Here is a 12374-nt window from a genome sequence, read left to right on the forward strand (position 1 = left end):
CGCTGGCGGAGAAACATGTAGGGTTCGACACGAGGGGATTTTGCGGGGTTGCTCTGCCAATGCAAACTCTGGGACTTTGTATCGCTATGGAAATGGACCATTATTAAACGTCATGCCCAAAGCTATTAGCCTGTCCTGTGTTGAACAGACTGTGATCCCACAGGCCAACAAGCAAGGTTGGCAAAGGTCAACAAGGGTTATGCAGCAGTGGAAGGAGGTAGCAAAGTTAACTTTGCAGGACCTTGGAGAGCTCCAGAAGGAAGCAGTTGTTGTTCTGGCAGCCCTCTAGGCTCCAGCTTTCCCTATGTCAGCAGGACCATATGGCTGCCAAATACTTGTCCCTCAAGGGCAAGTTCATGGTACAAAAGTAGTGCCCAAGTAGTGCTTTAGCTTGAAGGTGTACACTGGTGGGGCTGGTTCCAGGTTTTGGGGGGACCTGATCAGAATTTCCCAAGACTCCCTTCCTCTGCCAACCACCTGGCTTTCTGCTTTATATCCTGCTTCCTTCCCATCTACCCACATGCCTTTCACCTGCCTGTGTGACCTTTTGCTGTCTGCTAATCATGGCCTGCCATGGCCCATGCTCACATCCCTTTATCCAATGGCACTGGGCAGCACATGAATCTGAAAGCACAGGTGGTGGAGCACTGTGAGTGGGTGGGTAGGGGTCAGCAGCAGAGGGCTTTGACAGCTGCCCACCTCAAGGTATGCTGCCACTGGCCTTGTACACTGAGCAGTTGTTGAATTCCCTCTGATCAGGCTCCCTGCCACCTCAAGACAGCAGATGGCCTTGTGTGGACTGATTCAGGGTCACCCTTCAAGGCATCTGAGCTGCTCTTCCCAAGCTCAGAGACTCATAACTCTCTCCCTCAAAGACATGATCTTGCTGTGATACTCTGTCCAGCATGTTTCAAGGTCACGAGAGTCTATAATTATGTGATGATGGTTCAAGGTCATTTTCAGAAGCATCACGGTTGGACTGGTTCTAAGACAAGTGCTAGAGAAAGGCTTGGTGAGGACAGAAAGGAGTTCATGAGATTGTCTCCCTGAGCACCTTCCTGAAAGTTTTTTTTCACCCTCTTTGAACTCATCTGTGCTGGCTCACCCAAGATATTGTAGCAAACGATATGATAACAAACAATTGACATCATAATCGAAATGGTTCCCCGTTGCTTTGCAATGTATATCAATGCCCTTTTCAGGTTCTCCTTCCTACAAAAAGTTTGTGGCCACCAAGTTCAGACTCAGCCCCACAAGATACTGAGGGCTGATCATCCCTTACTGAATCTGAAGCTATTTCTGATAGCCATGACACTTTTGCTTTAGCTTTTACAAGATTTCAGTCTATTAAGCAATACTATGGAAGATAACACTAGAATTGGGTGCAGGAAGCCACCAGGGACTGTATAGTCTAGCTAAGGAACAGATCTAGGAGCACAGAACGTAGATACTGTATTTGTTGGTGAAGATCAGTGGATCATCAAGTCCTGCACTCTGTCGTGTGGCCCATCAAATGCACGTGAGAAGCTTACAAGCAGAAGAAAATGGAGACAGCATGTTGCTGGCACTTTGCATTTGGTAACTGGGAGATATAAAAAGGTAAAGGTAAAGGTATCGCCTGTGCAAGCACCGAGTCATGTCTGACCCTTGGGGTGACGCCCTCTAGCGTTTTCATGGCAGACTCAATACGGGGTGGTTTGCCAGTGCCTTCCCCAGTCATTACCGTTTATCCCCCAGCAAGCTGGGAACTCATTTTACTGACCTCGGAAGGATGGAAGGCTGAGTCAACCTTGAACCGGCTGCTGGGATTGAACTCCCAGCCTCATGGGCAGAGCTTTCAGACTGCATGTCTGCTGCCTTACCACTCTGCGCCACAAGAGGCTCTAACTGGGAGATGTAGAAGTTTTCATTCTGTTGTCATGGTGGATAGCCCCCAACAGAATTAATCCAGCACCTCTTGGCCAAGTAATTTAGGGATGTTACCACAGTTTGATGGAGTGAAGGAGGAAGAGGAGGAACTGCAAGATAAGATCACCCCTTCATAGCAGGACACCACAGCTTTGTGTCCAGTCATTTTCTCCTCTTCCATCACTTTTGTGTCTTGACCTGGATAGCCCAGGATATCGTGATATCATCAGACCTCAGAAGAGCAGCTTGGTGAGTGGTTTAATTCCTCGCTCCTCCCCCACATGCAGCCAGCTGGGTGACCTTGGGCTTGCCACAGCACAGAGCTGTTCTGACCAAGCAGTAATATCAGGGCTCTCTCAGTCTCACCTCCCTCACAGGGTGTCTGTTGTGGGGAGAGGAAGGGAAGGCGATTGTATGCCACTTTGAGAATCCTGGTAGAGAAAAGCGGCATACTATCACCTCCTCCTCCTCCTCCTCCATGTTTTGATGGGAGACCATTAAGAAGTCTAGGGGCAGGCAATGGCAAGCCGCCTCTGAACATCTCTTGCTTTGAAAGCCCTATGGCATTGCCATGTCATTTGTGACTTGAAAGAAGAAGAAAGAAACCTCTTCCATACACCAGGAGCATCCTCAGAACTTCAGTTTTAAAAAGTAAAACTTCAGGTTACTTCAGGTTAAAACTTCAGTAACCTGAATAATTTTTCTTGATACATTATCAAGAAACAGAAACCTAAGGATAAATGAATTATATACCCCCTTATCTATGAAATAGAACATGGCAAAGTTTTCAGAGACAGGGCTAAATATAAATCCCCAAACAAACAAACAAACAAACAAACAAACAAACAAACAAACAAACAAACAAACAAACAAACAAACAAACAAACAAACAAACAAACAAACAAACAAACCTGCTTACCCTGCTCATTCCTCCAATTATAAGATTTTGGGGATTTCCGATAAGCATACCAGTGAAGTCAGAATGGAGAGAAACCCGCTTTTAAGGGAAGCTGCTACAATTTTCAGAATGAAGAATTAAATTATATGAGAGAGATACCTTCAGGAAATAGGTGACATTTCATCAGGCTGGGGGAAAGGGAACCTGCCCGCCATTCCATGCACAGAAGCTATAAAATCTGCACCTTCGGATCCAGCACACTTGCGGTCTCTCCCCCACCATCTCCTCCCAGGGTACCGGCCAAGTCCTCCTTGTAATTGAGACCTTCTGGACCGAACCAAACAGAGGAACAATTTGCTGTTCACTAAATACATGTTGAAGGCATGGCTTGGCTCAATTCACACATATGTGTAACAGGAGTCCTAGTCAAAGAACCCACTGGAAAAAAACCGCTCACAGAAGAGACAAGCTCCAATTAAAAATCCATATAATTAATATGTGATACAAGAAATTAATTGGTTCATCGTCCTTCTGATGAATTACTCTATGTGGAAAGAAAAAGTGCTTTTAGCATGAGGAGCAGGTACACAGGAATGGTAGAACACGATAAATTCACCTATGGGTGCCCCCTGGTTGGAAGAATCCCCAATTTGACACCTCCCTCCTGCTTTAGGGGTGCAAAACAGTGGGGAAATCCCTTGAGTCGCCCCATGGGCTGCCATCTTGTGTGCTAAAATTCCCCCACCTGAAACTCACAGAGCTGGCTTCTCTCCCCAAAAACCTATGGAGCCAGCGGCCGGCTTCACAGGTTTCTTTTGCCCAAAAGCCAGAGCAACACCTCCAATGTGCTGATGTCATTTCTGTGCGATGGCAGCATGTTGAGGCCCTTCCAACCACGCCGCCCAATCCATGGCTACGTGGCTCGTGTCCACCTGGCATTTGTACCCATTCAGCGCTTGAGTGCCTTGGTCTGGCATGGCTGTGAGGGGGGGCTTGTGACATCACTATGTGACATCACTATGCCTTCTGTCCTGGTGACAGGGCAGGCCCCACCCACTGCCTGAGGGCCTCAGTATGGCATGGCACTCCTCTTCCCAGGCTGGTCAGAGGGAGGCCTTGCCTGTTTGCCTCTGCCATGGGAGGGCTGGTTTGGTGCCCCTCCAGTTCTGGGAGAGGCTGGCATTGCCCTGGTCTGCCCAGTGGTCCTGGACATGCGTGCTAGCAGAGTACAACTCTCCGCAGAGGCTCCTTCCTCCAATTCAAAGGTTCAGTAAGTTGTACAGATCATCCACATGGGGCTGAGAGAGTTTTGTTAGAACAGCTCTAGCAGGACTGTGACTAGCCCAAGGTCACCTTGACTGATCTCAAGAGGAAACAGCAACTTCAGAAGGTGGAGCCTACAGCATTTTGACCCTGCTTAGCCTCTCCCACAAACTCTACCTCACTGGCAGTCTTCAAGCAAAGGTTGGATACACACTTTTCTTGGATGCTTTAGGATGCTTTGGGCTGATCCTGCGTTGAGCAGGGGGTTGGACTAGATGGCCTGTATGGCCCCTTCCAACTCTATGGTTCTGTGATTCTACAATTCCACCTCTTTATACTCCAGAAGCTGGCAACCAGCTCCCCAGTGCCATTCTACCTCATGATAGCCTTCGGGGAGGGCGGTATATAAATCTAAATAAATAAATAAAATAAATAAAATAATGATAGATGAGAAGTGACCCTTTCTATTCTGTTGCACTGACCCTCCATTCTCTCCCCCCTGGTCTGACCGAGGGGCAAGAATCAGGGCTGAGAAAACCGAGGCTGATCCTTAATGTCCGAGGTCACCAAAGGAGATGAGAAGCTCAAATCCCCACCAAACACGCTCCCTGTCCACCCCCCTTTCTTGTTTCACCTGTACAACTGAACAGCCACATGTGTGATCCAAATTTCTGCGAAGGGAAAACCCATCCCTCACCTAAATCAGTGAGGACCCGAACTCTGCAAAGGACACCGTGTGGCCGAACAAAGTCCCTTCTTTCTCTGCTGGAAGCCACTCCAGGGGTGGGGGGGATGAGGAAGGAGGTGGCCAGTATGTGTGTGTCTGCATGGGTTACAGCTGTCAAAATTTGCCAAGCACTTCGGGTTAAAACAGTGAAAATGCCGTAAAATGATGCAGAGGTCCCTCGGAGAGAAAGATAGCCATGCTTGGGTCATAATAAAGGCCTCCAGGCGTACAGGGGAGGTGAGAGGAAGGGGGAGAGAGAGGAAGGGATAATTGTGCCGTTGTTATTTCCATTTTGTCTCCTTTTGTTGTTACAAATGGGCAGCTGGTGGTTTCGTTTTGAGAGCTATGCCTTGCTTCCTCCCTCCTGCCCATTAAACCAGTGCTCCCCAGTTCAGTTCCAGAGCTCCTTTCTCTAGCCTTCTTCTTCCTCCTCCTTCCTCTCCCCCCATCTGCCCCCCCCCTCCCCACAAGTCAACACCTGCACCGGCACCGGGAGAACATTAGCAGTCGGTTTGGATCGCTGGCAATAAAGCGGTTAAGGGGGGTGGTAAATCTGGGCCTGTAAAACCGGGGAGATGTCAGACGAGTCATCTCCCATCAATCTGGGTGTCATCTGATAGAGGAGAAATGGGTGATAAAAAGAAGCATTTTCGGAAATTATGTAGAATATTCCATTTGTGGAGTGCTGCAGTCAGAGCCGGAGCAGAATTTTAATCAGGGGGACTGCAGTGATGGACTGCGGTGTGTCTGCTGTTATAGTGTCAGCATCAATCATCCCGGCACAAAGGCGTGCACTCCACACACACACACACACACACACACACACACACACACACACACACTCACACGCACACACACACACAAGCACACGCACACAAGCTCCCAGCTGCCGGGGCTGCCAGAATCTGCAGGAAGATTTCAGAGAGGAAACAAGGAGAGAAATGGAGGGAGGGGAAGAAAGAGAATAAAAAGAGGGTGGGAGAAAGAGCTACCTAATGCAACCCTCCTATTTGGAAGCCCCCCCCCCCTTGGCAGACACCCAGAAGACATAAAATACAGGGCTCCTGCATCTGTAATAATAGCGCCATTTAGCCAGCGCAGGTTTCTTGGAGAGGGAGAAAAGTGGCTCTAGCCAAAATTCCCCCTTCTGGGCAGCTATTACAGGCCTTCCGTGGCAAAGTCAGCCATGGTGGTGGTGGGGTTTACACCTGGATTTGTCAGACAGTGGTTTGGGGTCTGGAAGTGTATGTTGATTGTCACACCAATCTACCTCTCTAGGAGGGGGGCATATGTGCCTGACCCTGTGACAAAGGCAGCGCCAACTGGTTGTTCAGAGCATCACAATTCCCTGGGTGGTCTGGGATGACTGGTTGTTCAGAGCATCACAATTCCCTGGGTGGTCTGGGATGACTGGGGTCCTGCCAGTAGAGCATGAAGGAAGATGCAGCCTTCCAGTGCTGGACAGCTCCGCTTTTCACAGTCATGAGTGGCTGTTGTTGGTATAAGGCTCTTGGGAGGATGGAAACAGATACAGTTGTGGGATATGTTTGGCAAAGGGACGTAGACAAATTGGAGTATGTCAAGTGAGGGGTTTGGAGACCAAGATGTATGAGGAAAGGTTGGGGGAGCTTGGTCTGTTCAGCCTGGAGAGGAGACAACTGAGAGGGGATCTGATAACCATCTTCAAGTATTTAAAAGGCTGCCATATGGAGAATGGAGCAGAGTTGTTCTCTCTTGCCCTAGAGGGATGGACCAGAACCAATGGGAGGAAATTAATTCAAAAGAAATTCCGTCTAAACATCCGGAAGAAGTTCCTGACAGTTAGAGCGGTTTCTCAGTGGAACAGGCTTCCTCGGGAAGTGGTGGGTTCTCCATCTTAGGAAATTTTAAAACAGAGGCTGGATCGCCATCTGATGGAGAGGCTGATTCTGCGAAGGCTCAAGGGGGTGGCAGGTTACAGTGGATGAGTGATAGGGGTGTGAGTGTCCTGTATAGTGCAAGGGGTTGGACTAGATGACCCATGAGGTCCCTTCCAACTCTATGATTCTATGATTCTATGATTATGGGGGTTCTGGCCAGTTTTCCTTGTGGCATGAGCTGGGATACCCTCGTGGTATGATGAGCCCATTGGTCTTTTGAAATGATTTGCATCGGAAAGGGAGGAACCGGAGGGCTGTTCTTCCCATGAAGCATTGAGCTAAATTGTAGGCAAATCATTGTTTTGAGCTTCTGGGGATTATTTACTGACTCCATTCATAATCCATTTCTCTCTCCCCCCCCCCCCCATGGCTTACATTGGTCTCCTCGCCTTGGTTGTAGCCTCACGAAAACCCGGTGAGGCAGGTTAGGCTGACAGTGTGTGACTGCCCCATTGTCATCAAAACAGGCTTCCATGGCAGAATGGGGATTCAAGCTCTGAACTCTCAGATTCTAGTCCAACACTGTATTACTCTCTATTTGAGGCTAGGATGCCAGGATCAGGTGGGACGAAGAAGAAGAAGAAGAAGAAGAAGAAGAAGAAGAAGAAGAAGAAGAAGAAGAAGAAGAAGAAGAAGAAGAAGAAGAAGAAGAAGAAGAAGAGTTGGTTCTTATATGCCGCTTTTCTCTACCCAAAGGAGGCTCAAAGCAACTTATAATTACCTGCCTTTTTCTCTCCCCACAACAGACCTTGTGAGGTGGGTGAGGCTGAGAGAGCCCTGATATTACTGCTTGGTCAGAACAGTTTTATCAGCCCTGTGGCGAGCCCAAGGTCACCAAGCTGGCTGCATGTGGGGGAGCGCAAAATCGAACCCGGCACGCCAGATTAGAAGTCCGCACTCCTAACCACTACACCAAACTGGCTCTCCTACTTAAAAGGATGAGTTCATCCAACCAAAATTTCATCGTTTGCCTGCTGGCAGCTTTCCTGGAACCCACCAAGTGTTTTTAGAAAGATGGGACTTTTGCCCTGCAGGGCTTCTGATTGGCCATTGGAGATTTGATTGGCTGTGCAGATGTTTAATAACATAGCTTTGGCAGCCGCTGCCTCCACAGAAGTTGTAATCCCATTTGCAGGTTTTCCTATATGCTCAATGGACTCCTGATTTTCTTGATAGTCAAACTACAAGCATTGGAATAGGATTGGGGGTGGGGTGGGTGGTTCTTCCACACATCTGCCCTCCTGCTCTATTTTCAGAGTTGTGGAATCTGTTTATTTTCCTCGGCATGTCCCTTGAATAATCAGGGTGCTTTGGTGCCGCTGTTATTGGTGATGTTATCAGTAGCATCCCAGCATCCCCTTTTAATTTTTGCACATGCTTATACCGATATATCAATACGATGGGTATATTTTTGCAAAGGTTCTAAAACAGGGGTAGTCAAACTGCGGCCCTCCAGATGCCCATGGACTACAATTCCCATGAGCCCCTGCCAGCATCCGCTGGCAGGGGCTCATGGGAATTGTAGTCCATGGACATCTGGAGGGCCGCAGTTTGACTACCTCTGCTCTAAAATATCAATATCTCAATATGCCTTTGAAGTGAACTTAAAAAAAAAAAACACCCTTGTGTTTCTAGACTTTCCTCTCCTGGATGTAAACCTTTTTACTTACATGTAAACAAGGGAAGGTTATAGAGTCTTGCTTTAAAACAAAACAAAACACTGAGAATTCTAAGATAACCCGTTTATTTGTTTATTATTATTTATTTCTATTCACATTTCTATACCGCTCCTCATGACAGAACGTCTCGGGGTGGTTTACAACATAAGATCAATAAAATACAGCATAAAACCCATAAAATCCCCTTATAGCATACAATGGCTAAAAATAGGAGCCAGAAGACAAGAGGTGGTATATGTTCTCCAACCCACTAACAGTTCCAGCCAGGTCAGCATTGATGATCCTATAATCCTGCCTGTCTGGGGGGGGGGGGGCGGTACACATACACATTGAGCAGGGTCCACAGATGCCTATCATTTGAACAGTACACTTAATACCTTTACAGGGGTAGTCAAGCTGCGGCCCTCCAGATGTCCATGGTGTACAGTTCCCATGAGCTCCTGCCAATGTTCACTGGCAGGGTCTCATGGGAATTGTAGTCCATGGACATCTGGAGGAACACAGGTTGACTACCCCTGGTGTAGAGGTTAAAGAGCAGTGGACTCTAAGCTGGAGAACCAGGCTTAATTTCCCACTCTTCCTCCTAATGTAGCCAGCTGGGTGACCTTGAGCCAGTCACAGTTCTTTTTGGGCTGTTCTTGCTGAGCAGTTAGAGCTCTCTAAGTTTTTCACATACTGACTGGTGTAGGGAGAGGGAGAGGAGTTTGTCAGCCACTTTGGGGCTCCTTCAGGCAGTGAAAAGTAGGGTAGAAAAAAAACAGCTGTTTTTCTTCTTAAAATCAGGTTCCATGAAAAGATTGGGGTACAAGTGGTTTCATAAAGGGGTGCAGAATGGATATAAATCCCCCAAAGAAGGGAAAAGTAAAAGCATGGAAATGCATGTGGAAATGAGGGTATTAACCAGGCTTTCTCAACCAGGGTTTTGTGAAACCCTGGGGTTTCCTGGCAGCCCTGGAAGGGGCCAAAATACTGTCTCAGAATGAATGGAAGAGCTCCTGCCTTCCTCAGGATCCCCCAGAATTCCTTTAATGACATCACCATAGCTGTGATGCAGCTGTGGAACACGGTGCTTTTGTCCTGTGTTGTGGGAGTGCTTGGAAGGAGAATCCTGGTAGAGTGGAAGCTCTAATACGTAGTCAACTGAGCATAGCATTCTGTCTATAGAGGCATGCAGTGCATTGGAATGGACAGAGGCCTAGATGAGATCTGGATTCCAAGGCAAGAGCATGATTTTTTTTTACTGAACATCTTCCTTTTCAAACTGATTTTGGTTTTATTTTTATTTTTATTTATTTTATTTTATTTATTATATTTATATACCGCCCTCCCCGGGGGCTCAGGTAAAAGTTACATGGACCTACCTGTTTTTTCCAGCAGACAATCCTGCCCTGACCCCAGACCCAAAAATCTACCAGGTAGGAGGTGGTGATTTTCTGTGGTTCTGGGTGAAAGGGTGATGCCACATAGAGGCCACCTTCCAAAGCTGTCTCTTCCTCCAGGGAAACTATCTCTGTTGCCTGAATATTATCAATTATAATTCCAAAAGAAATCCAAGTCCTACCTGGAGGTTGGTCACAATCCACACACCATCTCTCTCTGTCTCTCTCACACACACACGTGCGCACACATTGTCTTGTGCCCACGCCATCTGTGCTGAGGGTTAAAAAATGACGTCCCTTTTAACCTATTTGAAACAGGAAGCCAGAAAAGTGACTTTTGATGTTTTTTTCCCCAAAAGTTATTAATATTATTGCTAATGTTTAAAGCATTTTTTGCAGGCAATTTTAAATAATTAAGATTTTCCCTCCTCGTATTTAGGATATTTTAAAGTATTCAGGCATCTTTGACTGTTGCTTTGATGATTAATCCGCATTAATTTTGAAAACCCTTGCAAGCCACCTTTCAGGCCATTAATGAGACCAGGGACAGGGCTGTAAATAAATAATGTAAATAAAGAGAGGTGAATCATTCCGTCAACATGTCTTAAGCACTGCCTAAGATGCCCATGCAAATACTTGGGAGGGGTGGTGGTTTACCACCGAGTTATCAACAGACCTAAATTTCCCAGAGGAAATTATGCTAGACTTACTTTTACTAGCATCGGATTGACGCATCTCCTGTCTCAGCTAGTCGTGTCCATGTTTGTGTGTGTGTGTGTGTTTAGGGTGTGATTAGTCTTTTCAACCAAGGATTATTGTGCCCATAGATAAGTAGCACTGGGATTGCATTTATCATGGCAATTTGCCTAAAATAACATTTTAATAAATTGGGGAGGGGTCCTAAAGCAAAACACGTTTGATGAAATCTTTGGTGATCCCTAAGCTGACAGAACAGTCCCTAAGTCTGTGCTAAAGGAGATCAGCCCTGACTGCTCCTCAGAAGGCCAGATCCTGAAGATGAAACTCAAATACTTTGGCCACCTCATGAGAAGGAAGGACTCCCTGGAGAAGAGACTAATCCTGGGAGCGATGGAGGGCAAAAGAAGAAGGGGATGACAGAGAATGAGGTGGCTGGATGGAGTCCCTGAAGCAGTAGGTGCAAACTTAAATGGACTCCGGGGAATGGTAGAGGACAGGAAGGCCTGGAGGATCATTGTCCATGGGGTTGCAATGGGTCGGACATGACTTCGCACCTAACAACAACAACAAAGCTGACATAACATTCACGCTAAAGCAATACGTGGAACAAATTTGAGGGTCCTTCTCAGGTGTAATAATTCAAGGGTGGCCCAAAGCCTTTTGATAAATGTAATGATTTTTCTCGAGATGGTGGACAACTCTCTGTGTATCTCTAACTGGGTCCTGACAGTAATGGAAGAAGAACAAGAAGAGTTGTTTTTTTATACCTTGCTTTTAGCTACCAGGAGTCCCAAAGTGGCTTGCAATTGCCTTCCCTTCCTCTCCGTGCAACGGACACCCTGTGAGGCAGGTGGGAGTAAAAAGAGCCCTGACATTACTGCTCTGTGAGAACAGAACTATCAGGACTGTGACCAGCCCAAGGTCACCCAGCTGACTGCATTTGGAGGAGCGGGGAATGAAACCCAGCTCACCACTCTTAACCACTACACCACACTGGCCCCTCTCAATTGTTATATTTTTGGCCCAACGATCCTGAGTGGTGAGATAGTGTGCCACATGCTATCCTCTGGAGAGGTGTGATTGTCATTTTGTGTGAATATAGCAAGTGTGCATTTTACAGATTCAGTACACAAAATCAGAAACCCAGGTATGTTGCGGGTACCTGCTTGAAATGCATGCGTTCTTCATTCACACAAGATGGGGACACTGTTTTTCAGAAAGGACCGAGTCTAATGTGCTTCCCCAGTGTTCAAGGCAGGTGCACCAAAGATGCAATGACCAAAAAGGGCTAAGATTAATGACATCTGGTAGGACACAATTGCTGGATGGAAGTGGTGTTGAAATAGGGTTGTGAGCTCTGGGTTGGGAAAGACCTGGAGACCATGGGAGTGGGCAGGATTTGGGTCAAGGAGGGATCTCAGTAGATTATAGTGTTCTGGAATCCCCCCCCCCCCAAAGCAGCCAGGGGAACGGTTCTCTGTAACTTGGAGATGAGCTGTAAAACCAGGGGATCCCCAGGTCCCACCTGGAGGTTGGCATCCCTATGTTGGTAATAGCACCTGGGGCTCATGGGAATTGTAGTCCATGGACATCTGGAGACCCACAGTTTGGCCAGCTCTGTACCAGGGCGACCTAGGTTCTTTCAGTGTGCTTTTGCAGGTGAATTTTCCTGTGCAGAAAAATTGGGGGCTGGAATTCTAAAGTGAATTGAAAGTGCATTATCCAGCGTGTGCAGAATGGGCCCAAGTCTGTTTCAGTCCCACACCGAGGAATAAAACCATATTGGAATGGATCCAAGCAAACCACTGCATCCAGGCATCCTTGCAGCTATCCCATCCTATGAAACCATGCCTAACAATCATCATCTCTTTTCTTGGACACAGTTAAAGCAAGAACCCCTGT

General features: G+C 47.2%; 1 long non-coding RNA gene across 2 annotated transcripts in view; it reads left to right on the top strand.

The window, feature by feature from the left end:
- The first annotated feature begins 9518 nt into the window (after nt 1-9518).
- LOC143831370 (uncharacterized) overlaps nt 9519-12374 on the top strand; it is a 104781-nt gene continuing 101925 nt past the window's right edge. For both annotated transcript variants that reach the window (XR_013228852.1, XR_013228853.1), the window contains exon 1: nt 9519-9612. This is a non-coding gene — a long non-coding RNA (uncharacterized LOC143831370). The remainder of the gene's footprint in view (nt 9613-12374) is intronic.

Source organism: Paroedura picta, chromosome 3 (assembly GCF_049243985.1).
Source record: "Paroedura picta isolate Pp20150507F chromosome 3, Ppicta_v3.0, whole genome shotgun sequence".
Taxonomy (NCBI): Eukaryota; Metazoa; Chordata; class Lepidosauria; order Squamata; family Gekkonidae; genus Paroedura; species Paroedura picta.